At 42.3% G+C, this 27305-nt stretch overlaps 1 protein-coding gene across 1 annotated transcript in view; it reads right to left on the reverse strand.

The window, feature by feature from the left end:
• The window catches only part of SNRK (SNF related kinase), a 39958-nt gene extending 31783 nt beyond the window's left edge, over nucleotides 1–8175 (reverse strand). Inside the window, exon 1 of the mRNA XM_041466232.1 lies at nucleotides 7895–8175. The gene's annotated coding sequence lies outside the window, so the exon portion shown is untranslated. The remainder of the gene's footprint in view (nucleotides 1–7894) is intronic.
• Between the last annotated feature and the right edge of the window lie 19130 nt (nucleotides 8176–27305).

Consider the following 27305-nt stretch of genomic DNA (forward strand, 5'->3'; position numbering starts at 1 on the left):
ACCAGTAAATAAATTCAGAACAGATCCTTCTTTCCCCAGAAGCTCATATACCTATCCCACAAAACACTGCAAACAGCCCCTAATGGAGATCTGCAGGAGCTGTTTTGTAATATCCCATGCATCCTATTAAGAAGCTTAGCAACAGTATTGTGATTCAACCATCTTTAAGAGATGGATGAATAGATCTGCTTAGAAAAAGAAGCATGTTTCAGAGACACTTGTTTTTCTTTAAACAATTCACCCTATTCAAAAAGTGTCATTAGATTACACACTGCATGTAAAACCAGCCTAGTCCATCTTACTCTAATGTGTGTATTAGCTTACTTTAGAAAATGAAGCTTCATGGTCCCATTTAAAGAAAATGTTGAAAAACTATCAATGCAAAGACTTCCCTGCATCATCAGTCTAACAGACATAAAAGCTGAAGTAATCTTCACTGGGACTTGTCCGTCCACAGACAGCAAACCATTCCTGTCTCCCTTCGCGATAAATGGAGATTCAGTCAACACAGATAAGAGTCTGTGATAAAACAAATTGCGCCCTAAAGCAGATAGCCAAAGAGATCAGATGAATCATTTTGTAAAAGCACATGCTTTCATTTTCTGTAACAGGAGTTTAGAATGAATAGCTCAGTGGATGCACTCATTACACACATCCACCAGATAGATTAAAGTTTTACCCTGCTTCTCCTTTTGCTGTCTTTTGTCTCTTAAGCAACAGCATATATACCAATTATTTATTTACTACATAATTTAATGCTGAGGATATGTCGATTGTGACTTGATGAGACTTACGTTGATTGTGTTCCTAGAAACACTAAATCCAAAATTTGACATACACAGAATATGGAGATTCAGACGCAATTTTTTCTCACTCTGAAAATAATTTGTCCAAATCACTGGAATCTGAGAGCAAACTGAAGAACATATTAACTCAGTAAATAAACTGCAAATATAATTTTTCATATTTTTTCCAATATTTCCTCCCTTTTTTTTTTTCTTTCCTAATGTAAGGTATCTTTACAAGGTAATCTATGAACCTTTAAAAACACCCTGTCTTTTTTACTATATTACCCAGTACTTGCACTGTTACTCCTTCACTTATGTGTCAACCTGCTTTCCCCCAGAGGACTTTTTATCACCTTTCTTCTGGTATAAGGGAGCACCAATGCACTAGAAGCCGGTAAAAGGCACTGCAAGACAAGAGTGACACGTGAAATACACATACACTCAATACATATCACATACCCAGAAAACTTATCATTGTGCAACTCCTCCAGCACATTCCAAACTTCTTAAGTTTGAAATTGTATTTCTTGAATATTTAAGACTCAGTATGGGATTCAGGATCCCAGGAAAGTGTATTCTCCTTCTGTTTGCATACAGGTGTCATGATCCAGCAGAGCCCTTCCTCCTCCACCTTCCTACGACCTTCACAACTACCATTCAAAGGTACTCAAAGGAATCATGGCAATCTACACTTGCCCTACAGCCACACATTTTGTACATGCAGCATTTTTGGGGAGCAGAGGAAGACACAATTCCCAGAGACAGCTGTGTTACAACTCAGACCTTATATACGCAATGCCCTCTAAAGCTTTATTTTCCACTTTACATGACTGCACCACAGCACAGACACATATCTTTCCTTTCACTGATGACAAACCCTGTAAATTCTCACTTGTTCCCAGTGAGTTCCACGATAAAACACTACAGGAGATTTTTTCAAGGTGTACATGCACTTCTTTCATTTTCCTGTTAGGCATCAGTGTCCACATCCACCCCATACGGTGTTACTGAAATGTCAAGATATATCAGCAAACCTCTCTACTATTCAGCACTGACTACCTCTAAAATGATGAAGATCATGATGAAGAGTTATCAAGTAATGCTGTGTTACAAACATAGAAAGAAAAATTAACCTGCAAAACTTAACTGTACTCCTTAGTTTTAAACAGTCTGTTGAATTTCGCTCTGAAAAGATAGAAGAGGTGCCAATTACTGATACAAGTTTTGTCATTCCAAACATTTGGGAAATCGCTAATGCAATGTGTTTTGTCATTTTAAAATGTATTGCAGGCATTAGAGCTACTGATGTCTAGCCTTAACTCTTCTTAGTATTGAAGTAAAAGCAAAATGCCAACAAGAATTCTTCAACTCCAAGGTCCATTATTCAGTGAACAGCCAGCAGCAGAAATATTTGGCAGGTCAATAAACTTGGTAAAACATTGCTCCTGGACCAGCAAATTGTTGGAGGATGGGAAGGGCAGTGCTATTATAGATTTCAGAAGAAAAGGTTACTAACAGCATTTTGTAACAGAAAATTATGAGACCCTGCATGACCTGACTTCTAAGAGCAAAACACTATGAGGAAGATCCAACACATGAGAAAAAGAAAATGTAAAAGATACAATGCATGATTCTGGTTATCATCAATTAAAGAACACATTTATTTATTAAATAAGGAATTCCCAAACTTTTAGACCTACAGATTGCTGTCTACCATCTATTTTCTTGAAGACTAGTGCAGTAACATCAAGCACAGACAATTTAAGCTTTGCTCTTTCACACAGTTAAGCTGTGGTAAGTGGTCTTCAGAACATTAGCAAAAAGCAAACTAAAATTTGACAACTGTGTTGTAGAAACTCCACCTGATATTTGGTATCTGTGTGAGAATCACCCTCCATACAGACAACTTAAAGCAGCCGCTGGATCTGAACTTGTCCTTCAAGGCCTCCACTTTAAAAGTCAAGAACGTCTATTTCCTTTTTCCTTCCAAGCAGGTGAATGAGAAAAAATAGAGACTATGCTGATGTACAGACTCCAAGGTAATAGTAAGACAGCAGCAGTAACAGCTAGATTATGATTATACACTCCAAAGCTATTAAGAGGACAGATGCACTAGGACTGATGGAACTATGAGCCACTGACAAACCCATCACCGGTAGTTTCTGGCACTGGTTCCAATTGTGAAATGTGTTAAAGCCCAAAGCACTTTCACAACCTTGCTGATAATTCGCTGCAGTCCACAAGGTACTTTCCATTTCTAAGAGGAGGTATTACACAAGACAAATACAAGTTGCCCTACAGATTTCAGAACTCAGCAATAGCTGTTCACCATTTAAAGTCCTCACACTAGCCACAGCTCCAAAAGCAATTAATCTCATGTTGCATCTGTTTTCCTCTTATGCCTTCTCTCAAAGGCCAGCATGTGGCCTTTCATTTTTAAAGAAAAAAAGTAAGAGACACTACCCTGTTTACATACCAGAGGCTTCTGCAATACAGCACTTAAGGACTGAAGCTGCTCCTGAAGTATTATTGCATAGAAAAATACCAGATATTCCTGAATAGCTACATCTCATAAATTATCTTCTGCATAGTAGTAGGTGATAACATCTTTTAAAAGTACTTGCTCCAAGTTTTGTGATATCTGCTAGTACTTTCTTTCTGTATCAGTAAATCAGTTATAAAACTTCGTTCAGACCCTGTGATGTCATAATATATAGAAAAATTAATTTCAGCTGATAATCTCATGGTTTGCAGTTCCCACTAACAGAAAAATTTGTCCTCAACTACAAAAAATTAGCATGGATATCTTAGTTACAGACATTTGTACATTTAACCAATCCAGATCTGGTACTTCAGTCAACAACTGCATAAGCAACAGAGATAACTCATGGTAGTTGGACTCCCTAGCCCAAAATTATTCTTTTTCAAGCTTGACAAACAGTACCCAAGCAGATATTTGAAGACTTTTAATATTCTAAATTCCATCATATTTTCTTTTTTTTCTTCTTATTTCTTTCCCCAAAATAACTAGGAACATGAACTGATGAAGAAATATTTTGCATATCAGGTGATTCATTATGGTATCACCATCTTTTAAACAGCACGCTAAATCTTTCTATCTAGGAAACTTACTGCAGAAACTTTGCAGAAAGCAGATAACTCAGATTTCTCCACCAAACTATACTCCTTTAGAGAAGCTGCTTCATCTACTCCATGTTCATGAACTTTCAGAATTGTTTCACCCTTTTCAAATGTCTGTTTATTAATATTACCACAAAATTTTGTCATGCCAGGCAGTGCAGCTAAGACCATTAAGAGGAGCTCTGAACATTCTTCCATTTATCAATGAACACTTCAGTGTGGCATAACAGCTCAATGTTAGCCCTGTTTTAACACCTACATCTTTGTTGTGTAAATTCAGAACCGCAAACATGATTTTATTCCCAATCAAGGGAGGAGAAAGCATCACACACCATCTCAAACACAAGTGTTCAGATGCAAATATGCATGCATACTCTTAGTACCTATTACAAACAATAATAATTGCTATTCAATTTCTTAATATCTTCAAGGTCAAATACCATATAGTTTCATTTGTTTAGCAATAAGTCTGGTAACATAAAATTCAAGTACTGAATTGACTTAAGTTGCCACTATGAGACTGGTGTTTTCCATCTAGGATACAAACTGCTTAAATCTTGATAAATAGATTGACTCCAACCAACAGTTACTCAGTTATTCTCATTGTAGCATCCTAAATTAGTCAGGAACAGCTAAACACCTGAAATTTGCCACACTTTAACATGAACTAAGATTATTATAAAGCCTAGGCTATCATCTCTCAAGTAAAGTCCAGTCAGTAACTAGATAGTAGTCAGTAACTAGTTCTTCTGCAACTTTCTGCTGCTGCAAAAAAAAAAAAAAAAAAAAAAAAAAAAGAAATATAAAGAAAGAAAACAGTCAAATACAGTGTAACATTTGTGTCCCAGCACTGTTGTAGAAGATCACTATAACAGAGGGATTCAGCTTTTCAGAAAGTGAACATGCTCTGTTTTACACTTTGCAAGTATAATTATTTCTCATTAAGTTCTTAACACTGGTGACTCAATCAACTTATGTGTACTAGAACTCTGCCAGGGTGAGTTATCCTAGAATTGTAAGGGAATATACATTTTTTTTTCAAATCCTCTTAAGCTCTTACATAATACTGTTATGTGTATTAAAACAACAGGTACTTTACATTATTAGAGCAGCTGTAGCATTTCAGTTAAGTGCTTGGAAATAATGTGACACAGAAGACGGGCAGAACCTCAGAGGCTACTGAAGTTAAGAGCTTATACAATTTAATATTACTATATTCATCATAAACTGCAGCTCAGCTCTATATCCCTGATCTGAACCATGTTTCATTGCAAGTCTTATTTTAAGACACAATCATCAACACTATTAAGTAGGAATGGACAGAAGTTCACCAGTAAGTTTTACAGCTACAGCATTTCAGTGAAATTTTGAGAATCCAAAAAAGGAAGTGCATTATTTCACAAGAGACACATTGTGAGGAAAAAACATAGCTGCACCAAGATACTGTGCCCTTGAAAGCAAGGCAAGCCAAGCAAGACAAAGGTGCTACTTTGGCATTACAGTTGCCAGTGGGATAAAAGGGACAATGATACACTGAAGGTGTAGACTGCAAAAGAATTATTCAAGTATGATTCAAAGGCAGTTAAACCTGGTTGGTGCACAAGATTACTACTGCAAGTAGAAGAGTATCTGCAGTTGCATATTAGCATGCACACCCTTAACATGCTATTTCTTTAAAATAATCAGAAAGCAAAGTATTTATTACAGTGCAACCACCCACACTACATGGCAGTATCAGTTCTCATAGCAGAATGATTCAAGGAACAGCAGTAACCTGTAGGGTGTCCAGCACTCAGACTGTACTTCCTTGCTTCTCAATGGTGTAAAATTAAAACAAAACCATAACACAGTAAGTACACTGAAGATGCAATTCTCCCTTTTCCCTGTTTTTCATGAAAGCTTCAGGTGTGGATCATAAAGATCCTCTTAAAAGAGCCAGATGAATGTGCTGCCTTAGATGCCACCTTGCCTACCAGGCAAAGCTCCAGCAGTCAGGTTAGCTTCTCTTTCCAATCACTTGAAAAAACCATGTCATCATTCTACCACTTTTCTGGTCATTTAGGGTATTCTGGAAAATTAAGAGACAAGACCGGACATTCTCCTCCTTAGTTTTTATTATTAAATCCTCTAATCTGGATGTTGTATGCACTAGAAGTCAAAGGGGCAAACATTAGTCTAAGTAAACATTTTGACATGTTTCACAAGGTAAAATTTAGTTGCATTGTTTGGCAATGATTGTTAGCTCTTATTTGTTTCAGATTCCTTCGAAGGATCAGCAATAGTAAAAAACAATCATGAGCCAATTTCCCACTTTCTGTTATGTATCTGCCAAAAAAGTTCCAGGATTCCTTAACCCAGTTCCTAATGGTGCATGCCTTGAAAGAAATGCTTAACTGTAACACAATAAACATTTGCTAGTAAACACTTGTATACGGATTTCACTTTGCAGAGATTCGTTAAACTGGTCCTTCCCCAGAGCCTGAAGATCCAAATATATCCACAATAAACAACTCCAAAAAAGCAGCAGATATGACTAAGTAGAGACTGCACTACAGAGGGCAGGCGTAAGCATATTTGCATGCACTTCATTCATGCTAGATGGCTGAAAATCATACAATACGCTTCAGCTGCTCCAGTAACTGTAATGGTACCACCAAAGAAACCACTGCTTTGCTCTCATCTACTCATAACAAGCTCTTGGAAATACAAAACTATCTATGAATAAGGAAAAAGCCAAAGCATGTATCCCACATAAAGGTTTCTCCTTCACAGGTATACTAGCATCTCCTACCAATAAAAATATCCAATCTGAAAATAGGTCACTTTTGACACCAACCATCCTCTGGCCAATACAGGGGGTTTTGCCCTAGTGGGTGTTGTTCTGCAACACTTTACTCAGTCTACTTACTAAAAAAAAAAAAAAAAAAAAAAAAAAAAGACAAAAAACCAAAACAAATAAAACCAACCACACATATCTGCCCTTCAACTATTACCAAGACTGTACATCAACTATCTTTAAAAGTCATCTTCCACTAATGTAAGCACCTGGGTGCCAAAACTCACCTGACAATAAGCACAAAGACCTCTATGCAGGACCTTGCTAGTATTTCTACCAATTTCTATACTAATCTCTAGGCAGTGAATTCAACGTAGTAAGTGTGCTGACAGCAGCACGGCACCTACTGACAAAGAACGAGGGATACTTCCAGCCTCTGTCAGGAGGGGCACGCTCCAGCCCTGGGCACAAGGAGACGAAGGCAAACCTGTTGGCTACGCACCACTTCCGAGGGGCGAGATGCACCGTCATTCCCCTAAAGCGCACCCGCGGCCGGACCGCGGGGCTCTCGCCTCGCTTGTTTATTTTTTTCCCCCCCTTCCCGGCAACAGAACATCCGCGGCGGAGCCGGCGCGGGCAGCAGCGGCGGGGGAGCGGCGGAGGGACCGGTGTCACTCCGGTCACACGCGCGGGGCCGGGTGTCACCGCGGTCACACGGGGCCGTGCCGCACGGACACTCCGCCGCGCCGGGGCACGGCAGGCTCCCGGCAGCCCGCCGTCCCTACAGGAACGCCTGCATCCCGGCAGCCCGCCGTCCCTGCAGGAACGCCTGCATCCCGGGAGCCCGCTGTCCCCGCAGGAACACCCGCGCCCGGGGAGCCCATCGTCCCCGCAGGAACACCCGCATTCCGGGACGCCGCCGATCCCGCATGTACGCCCGCATCCCGGGAGTCCGCCGTGCCCGCAGAAACAACCGCTTCTCCCCGGCTCAACCCTCCCCTCCCGCCCCGCCGGCACCGACACACCGACCTTCGGTGGCGGCCGCGAAACGTCCCCTCACCGCCTCCTCCTCCCCCTGGGCCGAGGCCGCCATTGGGCTCGGCCGGCTCCGGGAGGGGGAGGAAGGAACCCACCACACCCCACCGGCCCAGCCCGAGCCGAACGCGGCCCAACCCCGCCGGCAACTTACTGCCCGCAGCGGCGGCGTCTCCTCGGGGCGCCGCGCCCCGCGCCGCCCCCTGCATGGGCAGCGCCCGCTGCGACTGCCCTCGGGAGCGGCGGCGGGGACGGGGAGCTCGGCGGGGAGGGAAGGAGGGACAGAGGAGGAGACGGAGAGGGTCCAAGAGCCCAGCGCGGAGGGCCGGCGGGGCTGCGGCGGGTGGCGCCCCTCGCCCGCGCTGCGCTCGGACAGGACCCGGCGCTGCGGCCGCTCCCGCTGCGCCTCCGAGCCGCGACTGACAACAACGGCCGCGGCTCGCGCGGGGCCGCGAGGGGCGGGGCGGGGCCAACGCTCGCCCGCGCGCAGCCGCGCCTGCGCCGCGCGGCGGGAGGGGAGGGGAGGGGAGGGGAGGCCGCGCGCCAAGCGCAGTCGCGGCGGGGGTCAATGGCGGCGAGGGTGTCCGGCCGCAGATGGGGTGTCTGAGCGGAGCGGAGGGCAGCGGGACCGCCCGGTTCGCTTCGCTCTGGGTTTCAGGGAGGTCCTGAGCAATTCCCCTTAGACATGGGAAAAGGAGCGGAGGGCGAAGTGCTGAAGGTCTGAGGAGAGGGCGAAGAAGCCGGCGCGTCTGCCACCTGCGTGGCGGCGAGTTGGCGGCGCCCTGTCCCTCTGGAGGGGACGCTGGGCTGTGGAGGGCTGTTAAAGTCGCGAAGGGCCACGCCTGTGATTCCTGGATAGAAATATTAGAGTATAAGTGGGACTACAGCGATCACGGGGTCAATTAGATTGGAATAGACTTCTGAGATCATCGAGTCCGACCCGTGGCCGGACACCACCGTGTTAACCGGGCCATGGCACTGAGGGCCACATCTAGTTTTTCCTCAAACACCTCCGGGAACGGTGGCTCCACCATCTCCCCGAGCAGGCCTTGGTGCCCCTTGTGCCCTGGGCAGCGGTGGTGTGAGGACAGCGAGGCACGCTGCTGCTGGATTCCCCTGTGCTGGGAAGGGTGGGAGTGCGATGGATGGTGGAGGTCATCTGGAAGCAGGGAGAGTGCGAGGAAAGGATGGCACTGAAGGTAGTAGGAGAAAACAGGGCGAGGAATGAGCCTGGCAGGGCTTCAGAGTTTCCCTGTACACATAGACCTGGCAGAGCAGAGTTACTCTGCACACGTGCCCGGCTGTTCTGGTTCAGGCTAAGCAGGTGCTAAGAAGGGATGAGCAAAGAAGAAGGGATGAGCAAAGCGGTTGCTTAGAGCATCAGAAATAATGCAAGAGTTTCCTCTGAAGATCAAGGAAGGAAAATCTTCGAATAGCCAGGGAATTAAAAGACTTGAAAGTGTCACTTTGAAAAGTGCCCTGGTGTTTTTATTTTCAAATAAGAAATGGCCAGTCAAGATATATGGAGAGAGAATATAAAACCTCATTATATAGCTAAGCCTAATTTTAAGAAAACCTTTGAGAAATGCTTTTCATTTTTTTCCATACTTTTACAAAATTTAGATATAATTCTTTTGTTAATAGCTTACGTACAGCAGAGGCTATTGAATTAACCTGGAATTTCTTAGCTTGAAACCAATCTTTGTGAATAGACTAAGCCAGAAAATACAGTTCGGGGAATAACTAAACTGAAATAGTGTGATCATATGTGATAAAAAGGACATCATGATTCTGTATTTTTAAGGATTCAACAGGGAAATAAATTTAAAAGTACATGAAGGTCCCAGGATATGTTTAGTCTGAGCACTGCCTCCTACAAGAATGAGAATTTCATTATTTGGTCATAATTTAGACCACTCCATGGGCTAAATTCTCTACTCTCCAATCAGGCTTGATTCTCCACTCTTGCACCATTCAGGCACACAACTGATTGCTGAATTTACAAGACGGATTTGATGTAGGAGATTGCAATAACCAGCCCATCACCTGTGTCTGCTTGATTATCACTGATTTCTCAAGTCTGAGTTTGCACACGTGTGTGATACGCACCACTTGGATTTCTGAGCCTGCTGTGATCAGGTGATGCCTCATGCTTATTGTGTTGTAAAACTTAAATCTAGATTCCATCTCTAGTTAACAATAATTACATATTTCCAGTTGTTTTTCATTGGCATGTTGAAGAAGGCACATCTCACAAAGAACAAATGATGATCCAGTTCAGTGCCACTAAGTCTTCCTTAGCAAAATATTGTGGCATAAAGGACTTTTTTATATGAGCTACAAATCACATTATCATCTATTGCACTGCCACACAGGATATTGCGCTCAGATGTACTCAACTTTTCTGTGTGTTTGCTTATGTGGGAGAGCGGGTGGGTGGAAAAGGATACATTTACAGGGAAGAAAAAAGAAAATTCTCACCTGCGACATAGCTATTTCGAGGTACTATACTTAGGGTCACTTGTGCAACACAACAGCTCTTTTACTCAATGGGATGAGTCTTTGTCGATGAGCATGTGTGAGAGCAAGAAGAGGGTCAAGAATTCATGCTGCACTCAAGTGGAGACAGCAGGGACTGGAAGGAGTCTGACAGTCTGTAGTGGGGTGGAATTGCCTGTTTTCAGGCAGCTTTATCACTGTTTACACTCGATCACATCACATACTTCTGGGCTGAGATGAATACCATTCCCCCAACAAGGTAATGTAAATTTCCTGTCACATATACAGTCATGCTGGGCTTTGTCTTCAGTGGCACAGGGCCTTGTTTTGATTTTGTGAGGGTTTTTTTACAGTGAAAACGTAATGAATGCGATAGCTACATGCCTGCAAAATCACTCAAGCTGCAGCGAGGTAGCTGGGGGAGGTTGGCCCTGTGCTGCTGCTTTTGGCTGGCCTCGCCTGGTTTGCAATAAAAGTGCCGTGCCTCGGTCCCCACGTCAGTTATAGAACAGGACAGCTAATACACGATAGCTGTGCCACAAAACACACCTCACCTGCCAGTCATTAGCCTGAATGTATTTGTCTAGGGAAGGGGACAGCAACAGCCTCGTGCGTCTGTTTGAGGGATCGCTCATGGCATACACGCATCCAGATCAGACCAGGCGACATTCCTCCTTGCTAAATCCAAGCATAATCTACTACAGGAAGAAAATAGTAGGTAAGATTGGTTTTTACAGAACACCTCCTGGCTGACATTAGAAATAATCTTGTTTTAGATGAGATACAAAAAGTGTAAGCCATCTGTCAAAAGTCTGGAGTGTATAAACACGTGTGAAATTGCTAGTCTACAAGATTTGAGAAGGGATATGTTCTTTGAAAGATGAATCATTAGGGTTCACCTGTTTCAAAAATTAGGCTAATATCTAATGTAAATTATTTTGCACCTTTCCAATGACATGTGTTTGAAATGCAAAGTAGTGCAAGAAAATGTTGGGTTGTTTCAAAATGCTTGAGGCTTGAATAATGACTTCAGACCAGCCTTTATGAGTCTGTCCATTCTCCCTAGTAATTCCCAAACCCACTGGTCGAATCTGAATTAAAGGGGTAGATATTTCCAGAATTACATGTTTTCATAAGTGTCATGAAACTAGGCCTATGCAGCAAACAGTAGCCTTACCTGTAATCCCTGTATAGCAAAAGCTGCAGTGTGAGCTCACCCTTCATTAGTCACAGGAGAATCCGAATGGATGAGAGTGGCTTTTTCCCCTCAGGGTGGAAAAAGCTTCAGTCAAAATTCACACTTCATTAGATACTGGATAATCGGAGCATGAGGCTCCAATCCATAGGCCTCATTAGTTCCCTTTCATTATTAAATTATTAACAGTTTCCCTGACAAAGCAGAACAAAGCAGCTGCCTTTGGACAGATATAGAAGAGTACAATTTATACTGCAGCTTATGGAGGACATTCAGATCCGTACATTTCCATGATCGGGGAGGTAACTCAGGTTTCTGGGCTGATGCAGAAACTGCTGGAAATATCCAAAGAAATCAAATCTTTTCTGAGGTCAAAGCTGTATTTCAGATTTGCAAATGATCCCAAAGGCAACAAGAAGAGCTTCTACCACAACTCCAAGAGTAAAAGGAAATGTGGTTTTGTTCCTGAATGGGGCAAATGATGTGGCAATGGAAACAGATGAGGTTGTGGCACCCAGAGCCACTGTTGCCTCAGGCATATCGTCGAAGTCTCCAAGATCTCTGTGCTTAGAATTCATGAAGGAGAACTGCCAGCAATGAGTGAGGATCAGTTCAGGGATTGCATGGGATAATTTGACCCATAAACATTCATGGGATCAACAGAGCTGTATCCAAGCTGTTGAAGGAGCTGTCTGGTTTCACTGCAAGACTGCTCTCTTTTCTTTGAAAGATAGTGGAGACTGTCACACAACACAACCATTGGAGTGTTCTCCAATGACTCTTGAAAAAAAAAAGCCTAAAGGAAAACTGTTAGCTGATCAGCCTCACTGCAGTCCATGTGGAAATCCATGTCCTCTTGGAACACTTCTCTGAACACAGGAAGGGGGAGGTGATAGGGAACAGCCAGTGTACCTCACCAGCCCAATTGCCTTCTCTAGTAAAATGACTGGATTTGCAGATGAGGAAGAGCAGAGGATGTTATGTACCTTGACTTTTGCAATGCTTTTGACACCATCTACTGTCTTGTATCCAAATTAATACATTGTGAGCTAGATAGATGGACAACCACATGGGTAAAAAACTGGATGATAGGACGCAGAGGCCAGCAGTTAAAGGGCTGTACTCTCTCTGGAGGCCAGTAAGAAGTCAAGTACCGTAGAAATCTATCCTGGGACTTGACCTGTTTAATGTCTGCAGGAATGCCTAGAGGAGGTGACAGAGTGCCCTTTCATCAGGTTTGTGGATGACAGCAAATTAGTGGGAGAGCCAATATGGTCAAGGGTAGAGCTGCCACTCAGAGGGACTCAGGCTGAAGGAATGGTATGACAAGAACCTCATGAAATTCAACCAGGACAAACAGTATCTGGGACAGACTGACTCCGTGCAGAGTATGGCTCTGTGGAGAAGGGCCTGAAGTCCAGGGGGACAGCTGGGGTAAACCCAAGCCAGTGATGAAGGCTAATAGCACCCTGGGCTGTATCAGCTGGGGCATGGTCAGGAGAAGGGGGAAGCAATTACCATCCTCTATTTGGCACTCAGACCGTATCTGGAATGCTGTGCTTTTCCACCACCACATAGCTGCTCTACAATGCTGCTGCAGGCCTTTCCAAAAGATTTCTCCCTCCTTCTCCTAGGAAGGAAGAGAGGCACAAATACCCACCCACAGCCTGTACTACAGAGGAGGAAGCACAAAGCAAGGCCACGGGTGCTCTAGTGCTGCAGAGGAAGAAGGTGTGTGCTTCCTGCCATGGGTGGAGAGAAGTGTTTCCCACCGGTGCCAAGGACAATTAGAGTTGCTGTCTGCTGTGAAGGAAGCACATTTTGTGTCCCCTAACTCCTCATTTGCTTTTTAGTCAAAGCAACTAATCCCATCTGCTGACACAAATAGCAGGGACAGTGATAGAGGGGACCCTTGGACTGACAGGAAAACTGGGATGTGGCCCAAGCTGACTTAGGCAAGGAGAACAAAAATATCAAGCTGAGACCCAGCATGCAGCCTCTCTGGGTCCTGACTAGCACAGAAGCAGTGCAGAAACTTTGCCCTTCCTATGATACCTTTGTCCCACATCTCGTTCTGGTGAGCTGATGACACAGTTCAAAAGCTCCTGCTTCGCTCAGAAAGGAACAGGACATTAAAAGAACATCAGGCATAGAAATGATGAATGAAGTAAGGTATGACATGGATTCATAATGCCTTATTCTGAAAGGATAAAAATGTGTCAATCTGTAAGGAAAGGCAGAGGCACAAAGTCTGTGGATATGCCATTAGTGTTCTAAGTGATAAACTAATTAAACATAGTAAAGTTAGGAGTGGTTCTAGGGCTGGTGCCTTGCATACTTTTTCACTTATGGTTTTGGCCTCGGCCCAAGTTATTCAGGGATTCCTAGTTACTCTTCTAGAAGAGCCAGGATAGGAAAAAGTGAGTCAGTTGTAGAAAAAAAAATCCCTTAGTGCCAACATGTTTCTTTATAGTAGTCAGGAGCCTAACTCAGGAGTACTCCCTGTCCTTCTCTCTTCTGGGAAAGGTTGGGAGGCCTTTTTGTGGGACAAAGTGCCAGGTTTCCTTGTGCAGGTGTCACGCTGGCTGGGAAAGACTTTGTCTGAGCTGGATTCCCAAAACCCCTTATCACCTTGCCAGGGTAGAATAATAAAGAAAGCAGCATTGACCTGGGGTGAGGAAGGGCAGGTATGAATGGCAGAAAGAATTCTTTCAAATTCTCTATGGGGCTTGAATACCCTAAATGTGGTAGAAAGTGTAGAAAATAAGCCATGTGTGTGCTGCTGCAGGGAAAAAGCACACAATTATTGCGTTAAAATCAAAATTAGAATTCTGATCATGTGACAGATTACTTAACCCCAGTTGTTTGCTACTGAAGCGTAAGTGCTAATGGCTAGGATATGACCTATATTCCACCCTGCCTCTTTAATGGATGAAACAGGACCATCATGTCCTAAAAAGCAAATATTTAAAAGCTTTTTGCAGTATTATAATTGTTGCTTACTTTCAGCTATGTTCAAACACACGTTACCTACAGAAGGGTCCTTAGCAGTACATATCCCTGATTTAAACTTAATTGCATCCAGTGCACTGCAGGAAATAGCAAGATGCAATGTGGAGACTTGTAGTTGAAGACCTGTACAACCATGTAATGCCATGGATTTAAAAATAAGCAGTTTCTTGGAAGGAAAGCTTGAGAATTGCACCTTCGAGGGCAATTGTAGTCATGGAACAGCAGTAATAATGTTTTACACAGCAAAATGTGTTTCTTTGGAATAACTGAGGTTCATCTAAAAGGATAACGTTGCCATTTTCACAAGTGCAACATTTTTGTTTTGAAATGAAACATTTAAAAAATTCATGTCAACAAAGGGTTTCGGGTTAGGGGGTTCCGTTTCATTTATTTTCTTAATTCTGATGAATGCCATATTAAATTCTTCTCAGCATTCAAAAAAACGTGGTCAAAATGACCTCTGCCAGTACAGTAAAGGCCAATGGTTAAAGCTGTGTGGTTGAACTCACACCCTGGAATGAAGACTGAAGGGCAGAGCAGCTTCCCAGGTTTAGCAGACTGAAGCTCTACATTCCCGAAGAATTCACAGCTCCAGCCCTGGTCTGGGCTTTGCTACCAGAGCTGGAGAAATTGTATCCACCTACACCTCAGCTTCACTGTGGCCTATGCCTTAGAGCTCAGCAAGCAGTTCTTTTATTTTCCTTGTGGTTTTTTTTTACCTTTGCTCAGTCTTTCTTCCTCTTCTTAGTCTTCCTTTTCTCTAGGTGGTCTGAGAAGAATGCTGTGTGTTTAATTTATCAGATTTGTGATTTACAAAGTTTCTGGCAAATGTTTAGAACTTCTCAATCATCCAGGCTGGAAATTAAAAAGAAAACCAAACAGTTTTCTTATAATGACTTTGATTCCGACACTGAATAGGTGCACAAATTGAGGTCTCTGGGAGAGATAAATAAAGAGCCATTTTCACTGGAAAAAAAAAAAAAAAAAAAAAAAAAAAAAAAAGAAAAGGAGTAGAAGTGAGACTTCAGAAACTTCTGGTTTGTAAGAGCTGTCACATAATGTAGTGGTTAGAACCACAACACAAAATAACCATGCTCATACAATGCATGATTATTTGAACAACTAGGAGATTTACTGTGTTTTAGACAATTTTCATGCTGTTAATGGCAGCTTGGATGTGTTCATTAACATTCTTCCCATTTTACAAAGAGAAACAATATTGGACCACATTTTTAAAAATCTTCAGGTCTAGCACCAAATGAAAAGCCCAAGCATAATTAAATGCAGAACTTGAAATTCCATTTCCATGTTTAAACAATGACATTCTCTTGCTCAATCGCTGGTAAATAACATTTGTTTTCCATTTACTACTAGGGTATTAAAAAAAGAAATAGGATGTCATGATTCCTAATTAGAACATTCACGTGGAAGGGTTGCCAGTCTTCATGATAAATGCATGTATTTCTCTGGGTTCCCACAGTAACTGTTTTATCTGAGTTGGATTTGTTGCTGAGATCTCTGAAACTGTGTCAATATTCTCTTGAAGTCCTACCCAGACCTTCCTGCCTCCATCTGACTGAGAATTTAAGGGACCAGATTCTTTGAGGACTGAAACTGAGCAAGTTATGTCGTGAGGCCACTGTTGTTCCTGTTCTCTGTTCAAGAGGAAGACCAGGATTAGCTTTTCTTTAGACCCACAACAGGAAAATGTATGCTGTTTCAACTCCCTGCACCAGTCTAAGGACTGGAAACAGAAGGAGAAAAAAATAAGGAGGGTTAATATTTTTTCTGTCTGTTTGATCATTGCCTATGAAGCAGAATTTGTCCCATGGCATTATAACCACATTCATTGTAGGATTATTTTAGAAAATGATCAAGACTATTTATTTAATACTCCTGTAATATATAAATGAGTCTGTATTACTCATAGTGAACATATGCTTTGCTGTATTTTATTCTCATGTCAATGCAACCCCATTATTATAAATCAAATGGAGGATTTGACAGACTACTTCATTCATGTCTTGCTCACTGCTCCCACTGTTCCCTGAAACACACACAATGGCCCATTTGTAAAAGGAACAAACTCCAACAGCTGATTTTACTTCATTTAACAGCTGAGTGCATCTTGGTGTAACCCCAAAGATGTTTTAGCTTATTTGTTTTGACTAGCAAACTTGTTAGCTAGCTCATGTAATACTTGTGAAATTATAGTGGGTTGTTAGAAATGTATTTAGAACAGTTATAAGTCACTGAGATTCAAGCTCTTCAAAAGGCACTGTGCAATATTATCAGCAAGAACCAAATATTCTACTTGAGAAATAAGAGGCAAATTCCTTATCTGTTGTTTGAACAAAGAAAAGGGTGGGAACATTTCTCAAGCAATCACCCATTCAAAATATTTCCAGATCGAATCACACCTTTCACACTGAAGAGTATAAATGACTGCAGTGAAGTATATTTCATAATGGAATAAAACAAAACATATTTCATAATGGAATAAAAAGCTACCTAAATGTAAGTTTTTGTGACTGGCAATGCATTTTGTCATCATATCATTCACATTGATACAGTATAACTGGGGCAGAGCTTGGAGAAGATTTCTTAAAGACGTAATTTTCTTAACATTTGTTTTAAATTACTCATTGCATTTTTTAGATTTTTTGTTTGTTCTAAAATTACTGACCTGTTTGTTTTATCACATCTCAAGGAAACGCAAGCATGTACATGTAATAAAACTGTTATGATACTTGTTTGTGCACTTTGCATGCTAGCTGACTCGGCAAGCAATTATGCTGATCTATCTGCTAAATGTATTTATTACCTGTGCTGCAGTTACAGCCACACCTGTCTGCTCTATCTCACACCAGGGCAGGGGAGCTGGGCAACAACAGTGCTCCTTCAATCCATGGAAAGCTTTGTAAGAATCTTCATGTGTGGCAGACCCTTTCCACTCCAAACATTCCAACCCTCAAATATCTGATGTTAAGGGTATTTGATCCACAGCTCATTGGGAAGGACTCACTGATTTTGAAGTCTCTATGACGGCTTTCCAGACTTTGGTAGATACAGGGGCTTGTTCTAAGGGAGTCAGAGAAATGCAACTGGAAAGAAATTCAGTCATGTCATGACTTTCATAGCAGTATGAGAAATTCCACTGTTCTGCCCTTGTAAAAAGGTCTTCTAGTAGTAAGAGATGAAGGATCTGCAAAGCATTAGGAATCATCTGGCCAAGGAGGGCAAAAGTTTTTTTGCTTTTTCTCTTCACATTCCCCCTGTGGGTCACCTGTACATATGACCTTAACTCTCTTCTGAGCAAATCCAATGAGGGATTGGAGGTGCTGGGATACAGAAAAAGAACAAAGCTTAGGAGAGGTGCTGTACTGTATTTCCCAAGAGATGCTAAATTGATATTTTGTCTAGAAGTTGGAAGAGGCAAGGTCAAGCATTGGGTCTGCAGACATCTTCCCTCATAAGCACCTTGGAGGTACATCGAATCCCCATGGAATCCCAGTTTTGCCAGGACTAGATTCCACATAAATCTGAGTACTTAGTGTTGAGCACTGACAGCTCTGGGATTTAAGCCTTACTCACATCTCTGGAATAATTATTCTGAAGCCTTTGGGGTCCCAGCCAATAGAAAACAGTAGGCACAAGGATTTAGGTGGAATTTAGGCCAGCAGAGTCTGGGACTAAGATCAATATTTAGATTAATTGAAGGTGTTATTCACCCTTCTCTCCCCCTCATTTTGGATAGCTAGCAATCAGCCTTTTCTTTATTTTAGAAGTCTGAATATTTATGCAACCAGGAATAAATCTATCCCAACCTCCTCTAGGCTTTCCACAATTAGTCCTTCCGACTACACTCCAGAGTTGAATCACATACCTTCTAGCAGTGATGTTCAGGGCACAACTGGGTGACTGTCAGCTGGCCAAACTTGCACATGCTTTGGAGTGCATCTCTGGTTTCCTAGGGAACCTCGCCTGTGTCCTCCTGTGGTGTTCAGAGGCACCCAGGAGATATTTCGTTACTGCCACTGTTCAAGGTTTTGTACATCCCTAAGTAATCAACACATGAAAGGTGCATTTGCATTTTTTTTCTTAAATTTCTAAAGCAGTAAGATGAATTGCTGACCATACAAAGCTGTTGTACTTCTGGCTGTAAAACTCAAGAGCCTTGCCTAGAAGTTTGAAGTTGAAGCTCTGCCTTATTCATCTCACCTACACTGCCAGTGTGAGCTAATGACCGGCTCTGACTGGCAGGCCACTGTTCATCCAAGCATCTTACCTGTGGCTTTGTTCTGATTTATTTATCTCCTATTGTTCAGAACCAGTTATTCTTCAAAGATCCAAATCTGTCTCACAGCCCAAATATCTAGTGTCATCCTGCAGCCATTAACAGCTTACCTCTTACCTTGCTCAGTAGGTCAGCAGGCTGAACTTTCTCCGGGAAGTCTTTAAAGCATACAAAGTGTCTTTGCTCAAGAATAGGCTATTTATTTCTTAAAAGAAGAGTGTGTGTGTGTGTGTGTGTAAGCACTGGATATTGAGGATGTTGGCCAAAATCTTTTCAGTGAGCTTTTCTTTCAAAACACAAAATACTCCATAGAGAGCAAATGTTTGTGGGGAAAGCAAAGGCTTAATTAGAAGATTTTCAGTCAGTCTTCATATGTGCTCATTTATCTATCTCTAGAGACTCTGAGACCCCTGTCACAGATGTGGGCTTGATATGCACCTTATCTTCTCTTCTTTACACATACTGGTCACAGATGTCTGAATGCTACATTTTCCGTGGCAGGCTGAGGATTTAATGCTTTCCCCTAGAGGAGAGATAAGAGCCAGAACATGTGTAGGCAGCATTACATTTTCATTTGTAATCAATGATGTGTAAAGTTTGTAAAAGTTTGTTGACACTCATATGATATATTCTATCTCCATTAAGGGGTAGTGGACAGAGTTACATGGTCAGATACCATTTTGTTTGAAAACAACTTCTCTCCTTTTACCAGTCCAGAAACATTCTCCATTGCTTCTGTCTCATGTAAAGAAATACACAGCTTGTAGTTTTCCAGTCTTATTACTCTTTCTTATCATTCATATTTAATGTATTTCTACCTTTTGTGTTGTAGCCATTTACATTTTATTGATTCTTGGATGCAGTTTACAAGTCAATGATTTATTATCTTTCACTTCCCTTTGTGCTGACAGGGAACATTGCAAAATTGCTAATTCTGGTGTAGTAAGGTAAATATATTTGTGTCCAAACCCTGTGAAATTGTACAGTATGCATTTAAACTGTGCTAATTGTTATTGCACAGATTTTTAGAAGAGAAAAAAATTCATGGTTAAGGATGACATCCCATTTTCTGTTCATGAAACTTGGTATTGAACCACATGCAATTCGTTCATTATCTGTCACTGTTTAGGGGGCTGTGCAATGTCTGGCACAAGAGAAGACACGGAACATTCAGGCCAGAGCTTTTAAACTGAGGTGCCAGATGGTGGGTATCAAAGATTTTTGTGTTAAGGATGGATTTAAGAGCCTCTAAATTTGAAAATGGAATGCAATGCTATGTGTGCATAAAAGTAAAAAATTTAACAACAACTGCTGAAAAGTGAGCCAGAATATCTTGTGTGCCGGGTAAGGTCTGGGGCAGCACTACAGTGTATCACTAGTAGTGTATCACTTTCCAAGAGCAGCAGCATGAATAAAACCGGGGGACATACACAACATGGGACAGGGACCAGCCACGGCTGCGGGACACTGCTCAGTCCCCTGATGATGGTGGCAGCTGAGACGTCTGGCCTGAGAGATTTGCCACTCTTTCCACACCAGGCATTTCCAGAGCAAGGATCAGATGCCCTGTGTACAGTGGCTTTGTAAATGATTTTTTGTGAGGGACAGAATAGGGAAAATAGGCCGTGGTAGTTCAGCTGTGTTGGCAATGAACCAGTCCCTTTTCTCTGGCTCACCTGACAACAAGGCTGGTGAGGTGTTGAAAACCTCACAGATTATTGCTGGAGGACTGAGTTCATGAAGAAATGGTTTGGCAAAAATTAACACCTGGCAAAAGTGAGTTATTTGCCTAGGAAAAATAGTCATTTCCACTCCTCATGGAACATGTGTGCCTGCCATTTCTTCATTTGCACACAGAGGCTCTAGCTGGGTTCCTCTCACACATCACAAATCAGCATTTTCTAGGAAGTTTCTCATTTTTGTCTGGCTGGGATGTTGTTACAGTGTGTTTTTTACCCATACTACACCTTGCCTACTGCAAGTCAGTTACTTGTTGCTTCACAGCTAAATTGCTGCAGCTCTCTCATCTTTGGGCTACATCTACAGTCAGCGCAGGAGCTGAATGCAGCTGCTCTCTTGTTAAGCAAGGTATTTTACCAGGAGCAGCAATTTTACAAGATCATCTGCTGGTTTTGATGTGAACAGCTTGCACAGGATTTACTGCATCCCCTTTCTGCTGTCAGAGAAGAGGATAGAGCACAGATTGCAGTTCAGGATAATGGAAGGACGCTTTCTGTGAGGAGCTCTCAGTTCTGGCATTTGCTTGAGGCTGTTTGGGGGCTGTGGGGAGGGGAGTGTTAATGATCAGGACAGGCTGTGAGTCTCCTCTGTTTTTCCAGGATTTCAGAAAGGATGGGGCTAGACCTGACAGCATTCCCCAAATCGGTTGTGTTTGTAAAGATTTTTTAAAATATGACCGAAATACAATCCTCCAGCTGCTTGCCATAAACACTAGCATGGCTCCCACCAGGGTTTTACACCTTGACCCCCTACACTGAGCTTAGGGTGGTTCCTCAGGTGCTCTGCAGAGAAGCACATCACAGCACTTGGCTGTTTCTCAGTCTCTCACACACTGCTTGACCATAGGCTCTCTCTGTCTTCCCACTAAAAGAATTGGGACTCTGTGTAGAAATCATGTGTCCCAGCCCCACAGCTGCCCTCCTTGTGCTGTTCAGCAGCTTAAGCAAGCTCCTGCCCTGAGCCCCTGAGCTGCTAGTGCTCGAGGGTTGTCATCTCACCTTTTCAGCCACCAGAGAGAGAGGAAGCAGGCAGGTTTTGTGACAATTCCTGAATAAAATGAGCATGCTTACCTGGATGGTGTTTCCTAATGCCATGATCAGGGACAGAAGATGAGTCTGGGCAAGAAATTTATTGTGTTCTTAGGTCTTATATCTGGCAAAAAAAATATACTGTTCTAGGAGAAAAAAACAAACCCTGCGTAATGCCAGTAAGCAACTCTATATATTTCCTTGTTTAAATTTTGTCACTGCTTTATGGTGTTCTTTGGAGTTAAGTCTAAGGTTCCCTGAGTACACAAGATCCTCCTCTCTCACTCCTGCCCTCAGAGTTCTTCTCATCCCTTTCTCAGCTGGCTCAGCAGCTAAAACAAATCACTCTACTCTTCCTCTTCCTTGTCATGTTTCCCTGTGTCTGTAAATCTCCCTAAGTCTCTCAAGCTTTGCTGTATTTAAGATCCCAGGTTAATACCTAATCTCTTTGTCCTGCTTCTAGTGAAAGTGTCTTCTTCCAAACATTCTCCCTGAAAACAAACTTTGGAGGACTAGTTTTCCCAAGCCTCACTGTGACCTCTAGCCTGAGGACTAGTCAAAGGAAAAGAAAGCTACAGATGGATGAATTGTCATTTTACCTGACCTGGAAATCTTAAAATGCACTGTCAGTGCCGAATTCATAATGAGTGAATAAAGAAGAGAAAAAAGGGGGTTTCTTGAGTTGGCCAGAACACTCACTGAGAAGGAACAAACAGAACTCACTAAAAACTGGAGTACGTATGGATCATATGCAATTATTAAAAAAAAAAAAAAGTACATAAGTAATAAGTACATTCTGGTGCAGTAACCTAAAGACCTTGCCTAAATCCTGCTATTGATTTCTTGCTCTGAACTGGCAGCTGTTGAAACTCAATATTGGACTAATTCTAGAAAGAGACTTTTGGTCATTCAACAATACCCATTTCTATCCATTACATCAAGCTACAAACACTTTCAATGGGTCTGTTTGTTGGAATCCTCTTGAAGAGCATGAAAAATGTAGATTTTTCAGACAGATGGGGAAGAAATAGAAGATTCCTTAAGGCATCTCAAGATGGGTGGGAAAAAAAAAACAAAATAAGAAATTCAAGGCACTGCTTTGTTGCTGAACAAGGCCACACTTCACCCTGTATGTAGATAAAAGACAAGACAATTTCCCACTTCCCATTTCTGTTCTGTATTGCCAGGTTAATTGTTGTCATTGTATTCCCCACAAGAGAAGCTTCATCAGTGGTGCCAAATAAACCAGATTAGTGTTCAGGGGCATTTGCTGGAAGTGATGCCAAATCCATTCTTGATCCTAATTATATGAAATATGCTCCAATAATTTTCCACAAGGTGAATAAAAATAATGCCAGAACTGCCGCTTTCACTGAAGCTCAATTAGGAGGTATTCACTAATCCCAAGGCATATCATAGCTGCTTCTATGCAATTATATTCTCTGTTTTATAAACTGATGTTTACCTAGAGAAGATGAATATCCCAAGTCCTGGCACTGATACAAGAGTGATATTGGGAGAGAGAGAAAAACACAGAGAAGGCCTGGCCCACATCCCAACATTAGGCAAACTGACCTTTGGTTTCGATCTCCACAGGCAAGCTGTTGCATCTCTGCAGTTTCAAGCGTTACACACAAGAGATACACACTCCATTACACTGCTCCCAAACCTAAAAGGAGAAGTCAAAAGCCACTTCATTTTGAAAATAAATTCAGATTTTAAAAATTATCCCTTGTTAGTCACGGAACATTCCCCACAGAGTACAATATCTTGTTCTGCAATGAATTTCAGATTTCCATGATGACTGGTTTCCACCAGCTGACTAAGAAACTGGTATGTGTCAAAAACAGGCAGTCACTTCAGACAATTGCAAATTCAGACTTTTGTTCTAACTACAGGAAATTGATGGTGAAACTGAGAGGATTGTATGCCATTCTGCTAGCATATAGGTACAATGAAATATGTGTTGATTGCATTTAAAAACAATCCTTTTCAGCTAGAGTTAAAAGAGGATGGGCAAACATGTTTACTGAAATAATATAATAACAAATTATGTTCATAGTCTGTAGTTGGTTTATATAGCAGTATCATCTTTCAGGATTCTCAAAGCACAAAATATCCTTATTTTCTATTTCTCAAAAAAACCCCACTTTCTCAGTTTAGAGGATTTTACTTATATATAACCTACCTGTTTTCCTTCATGCCTTTACTTTTGTGGCAAGTCTCACAAAAAACAAAGCTAATATTAGAGAAACAGATGTTAGGTTTCATTACTTCATTTACCCTCTTGCCATTTTTGAACTTTCTCCTACTTCTAAAACTGCTGGGGACACCCTATTTATTGATTGTCTGATACAGAATAATAGAATCATAGAATGTCTCAAGTTGGATGGGCCCCATAAGGATCATAGAGCCCACCTCCCTGTTCTTCACAGTACTACCTAAAACATGACTGAGAGCATCATTCAGACCCTTCCTGAATTCTGGCAGGCTTGGTGCCCTGGGAAGTTTATTCCAGTGACAGACCACCCTCTGGGTGAAGAACCTTTTCCTAATGTTCCAGGTGCAACTTCATACCACACACATTTTCTAGCCCAAGCTCTGACTAGTTTGTGGGATCATATAATTGTTGGTGTCCAACAGAGTGAAACCTGACATTTAAAGAGAACAACAAAATTTTTGAGGTGAGTTAGTGGCTTCAGGGTCAATGCATTCATAAGATGCATTCATTCATGACATACTCTGTGCATGTCAGAACTGATCTCTTAACTTCAGCTGATAGTTGCAGTGGTATCTCCATAGCTCCATCCTCACCAGTGGAATAATAAAGTATGTTGGGATTAAGGAAAAAGATATGCATCTTTCTTCTCATCACATACACCGAATTCTGATCATACTCCCTCAGCCCTCTCACAGGATTTGGCTAAGCAGAGGAAGCACAATAACTCACACCTCAAGCTGAAGTTCTCAAGCAGCCTATTGTTTTCCTCTTGGCAAAAATTCAAAAGAGATTTCATCAGTGATTGCTGATCAGGAATAGGGACAGGAAATTGTGTATCTACTTGGAGGCTGATCCCTAAAATCTAAGATGACAGGCAAGCTCTAATGCATACACTGAGGGGTTTTCAGCTGCGGTCTCCTGATACTCCCAAATGTGAAGACTTTTTGGATTGCTGCTGCTGCTGGATGGCATAATGGCTTTTGTTCCATTGACTACATTATCTCTGAATACAAACTAGTACCCTTTCTTCCAGGAGCACTGGCAACTTGCCAGCAAGTTGCACTCTGCAATGTTAAAGAGGTGATAAAAGAGGGTTTAAAAGGTCTCCTGAGTGAAGTCTGAAGGAGATGCACAAGAAAGCTAAAGCATGAGGGTACCCCTTGATCTGCCTGTTTGCCTTTCTTGCCACAAGGACTTTGGAAGTGGGACACAATTAGATGGAAGGAAGCTGCATTTCAAAAAGGGGTTGGGGTTTGGGGAGCTCTCCTGTTTGTTTGCTTTTAATGAGCTGTTTTAGGATGCTGTGTAAAAGCTAGCTGTGTTGGTGAATTTCCTCAGGTTTTCTCACAAAATGCTAACTGGAACGTGAGAGATTGAGGATATTTATAATCTCTGGGCTGAGTTTGAGGAATCAATACTAGATCTTGAGGGAAATGCAGGTTTCAGGGAGGAAGCTGACAGAGAGAGTGTTTGGAAGGGAGGCTGTATGATCAACAGGTTGTACCTCACTTCTATTTGGGCGATTCCCAGTGGGAATCCTGAATTGTACTAACCCAGTGCATCTCCAGGGCAGGTGTGTTCCTAGACCCTGTTTTGATGTGTGGGTACAAGACATCAGCATACAGAAACAGGCTAATAGAAACGTAACCTTGGAAACAGGTACATGGCAATCCAGCAGTAAGCTTCCACCAGGATGGCATTTGTTGAGAAATATTCACCACAGGTTACATATTCTGTTTAGTTGGTTAATGATGGTAAAACCGTTCCTGGAATCTGAAAAACACACGTGCATAAAAAGCAGTCTCAGTATGCTGTATGATGATATTGATGGAGCTGGCCAAGCAGCATGGTTGAGTGCCTCTGTGAACTTCGTGAAGATATTTGCCTGCACTGAGGAGTTTCCTGGAGGTTATGCAGGAGTCAGGGCATGGAAATGCATGCAGGCATGAGACAAAGGACTTGCAGTAAGCATATTCTCCATTGGAACAAACGAAGGTGATTAATGGAGCTGTAAAACGACTTGGGATGAGGAGACTCTTGTCTCTTTCTAGTGCCAAGAACAAACATTTTCTACTCCTGAGATGGGGTGTATATGTCAATTAATTACCATTTTTTCAATTAATTGTTCCTGTGATACACCTTTCCCTAAAGAAATTATTCAGCAATACAAGCAGAACTCAAACTAAATCTGTCACAGCTGAGAGGGTAACTGACTGCATTTACAATTCCTGCTTCCCAGATGTCCCACATTTCTTCAGGTAATGGACAGAAGCACAGAAAGGATAATTCAAGATAGATATCTCTGCTCCCAGGTCTCATTGACTGACACTCAGCTTTCTTCTTATTTTTTCAAATTTGTTCAGTGTGATGCTGATGATTTTGTTAGCCAGCAGTCACAGTGGATCTTGAAAAAACCCAAATGTTTGCATGGACTGTGTATTTGCAGTGTGATGGGAATGAATGGAGGCTTTCTTTACAGTCTTCAGTGATCACTGGTGGTGATTGAAACGCTCCTAATGAGCAGCTCCTGCAGGCCCATAGGAGAAATGGCCTGCCAAGACAGAGCTCCTTTATCATGAATTGCATCTTGAACGTTCTGTCACAAAAACGCAACATTAACAATTTTTGTAAAGACACTTTCTCCCTTGTACTTTTGGAGCTACAAATGCACCCTGTGGGGCAAAATCATACTCTCCTATTGTGTCATGTCCACATATTCTCAGCACCAGAATTTAGCTGGTTGAGGGAGATGATTGTCCCACTCTGCTCTGCAGTGGTGTGGCCTCACCTTGAATATTGTGTGCAAGTTTTGGACGCTTGTGTGCAAGTTTTACTGCAATGTAAAAGAGATATAAAGCTATTACACAGTGTCCAAAGTAGAGCTACAAAGATGGTGAAAGACCAAGAGAAGAAGTATGAGAAGTGCATGAGGGCACTTGGTTTCTTCAGCCTGGAGAAGAGGAGACTGAGGGGAGACCTCATTGCAGTTACAATTTCCTTGTGAGGAGAAGAGAAGGGGCAGGCACTGATCTCTTCTCTGTCATGACCAGGGGCATGAAGTTGTGCCAGAGGAGGGTTTAGGTTGAATATTAAATCTGCTCTGCAGTGGTGTGGCCTCACCTTGAATATTGTGTGCAAGTTTTGGACGCTTGTGTGCAAGTTTTACTGCAATGTAAAAGAGATATAAAGCTATTACACAGTGTCCAAAGTAGAGCTACAAAGATGGTGAAAGACCAAGAGAAGAAGTATGAGAAGTGCATGAGGGCACTTGGTTTCTTCAGCCTGGAGAAGAGGAGACTGAGGGGAGACCTCATTGCAGTTACAATTTCCTTGTGAGGAGAAGAGAAGGGGCAGGCACTGATCTCTTCTCTGTCATGACCAGGGGCATGAAGTTGTGCCAGAGGAGGGTTTAGGTTGAATATTAAAAAAAATGTTTTTCACCCAGAGGGTGGTTGGGCACTGGAACAGGCTCCCCACAGAAATGGTCACAAGAGGTGAGCAGGTCACAGGTCAAGCCTGCCAAAGTTCAAGAAGCTTTTGGACAGGCACGTGGTGACTCTTGGGGTGTCCTGG

The sequence above is a fragment of the Pyrgilauda ruficollis genome, unplaced genomic scaffold (genome assembly GCF_017590135.1).
Source record: "Pyrgilauda ruficollis isolate IOZ18807 unplaced genomic scaffold, ASM1759013v1 scaffold2, whole genome shotgun sequence".
NCBI classification, from domain to species: Eukaryota; Metazoa; Chordata; class Aves; order Passeriformes; family Passeridae; genus Pyrgilauda; species Pyrgilauda ruficollis.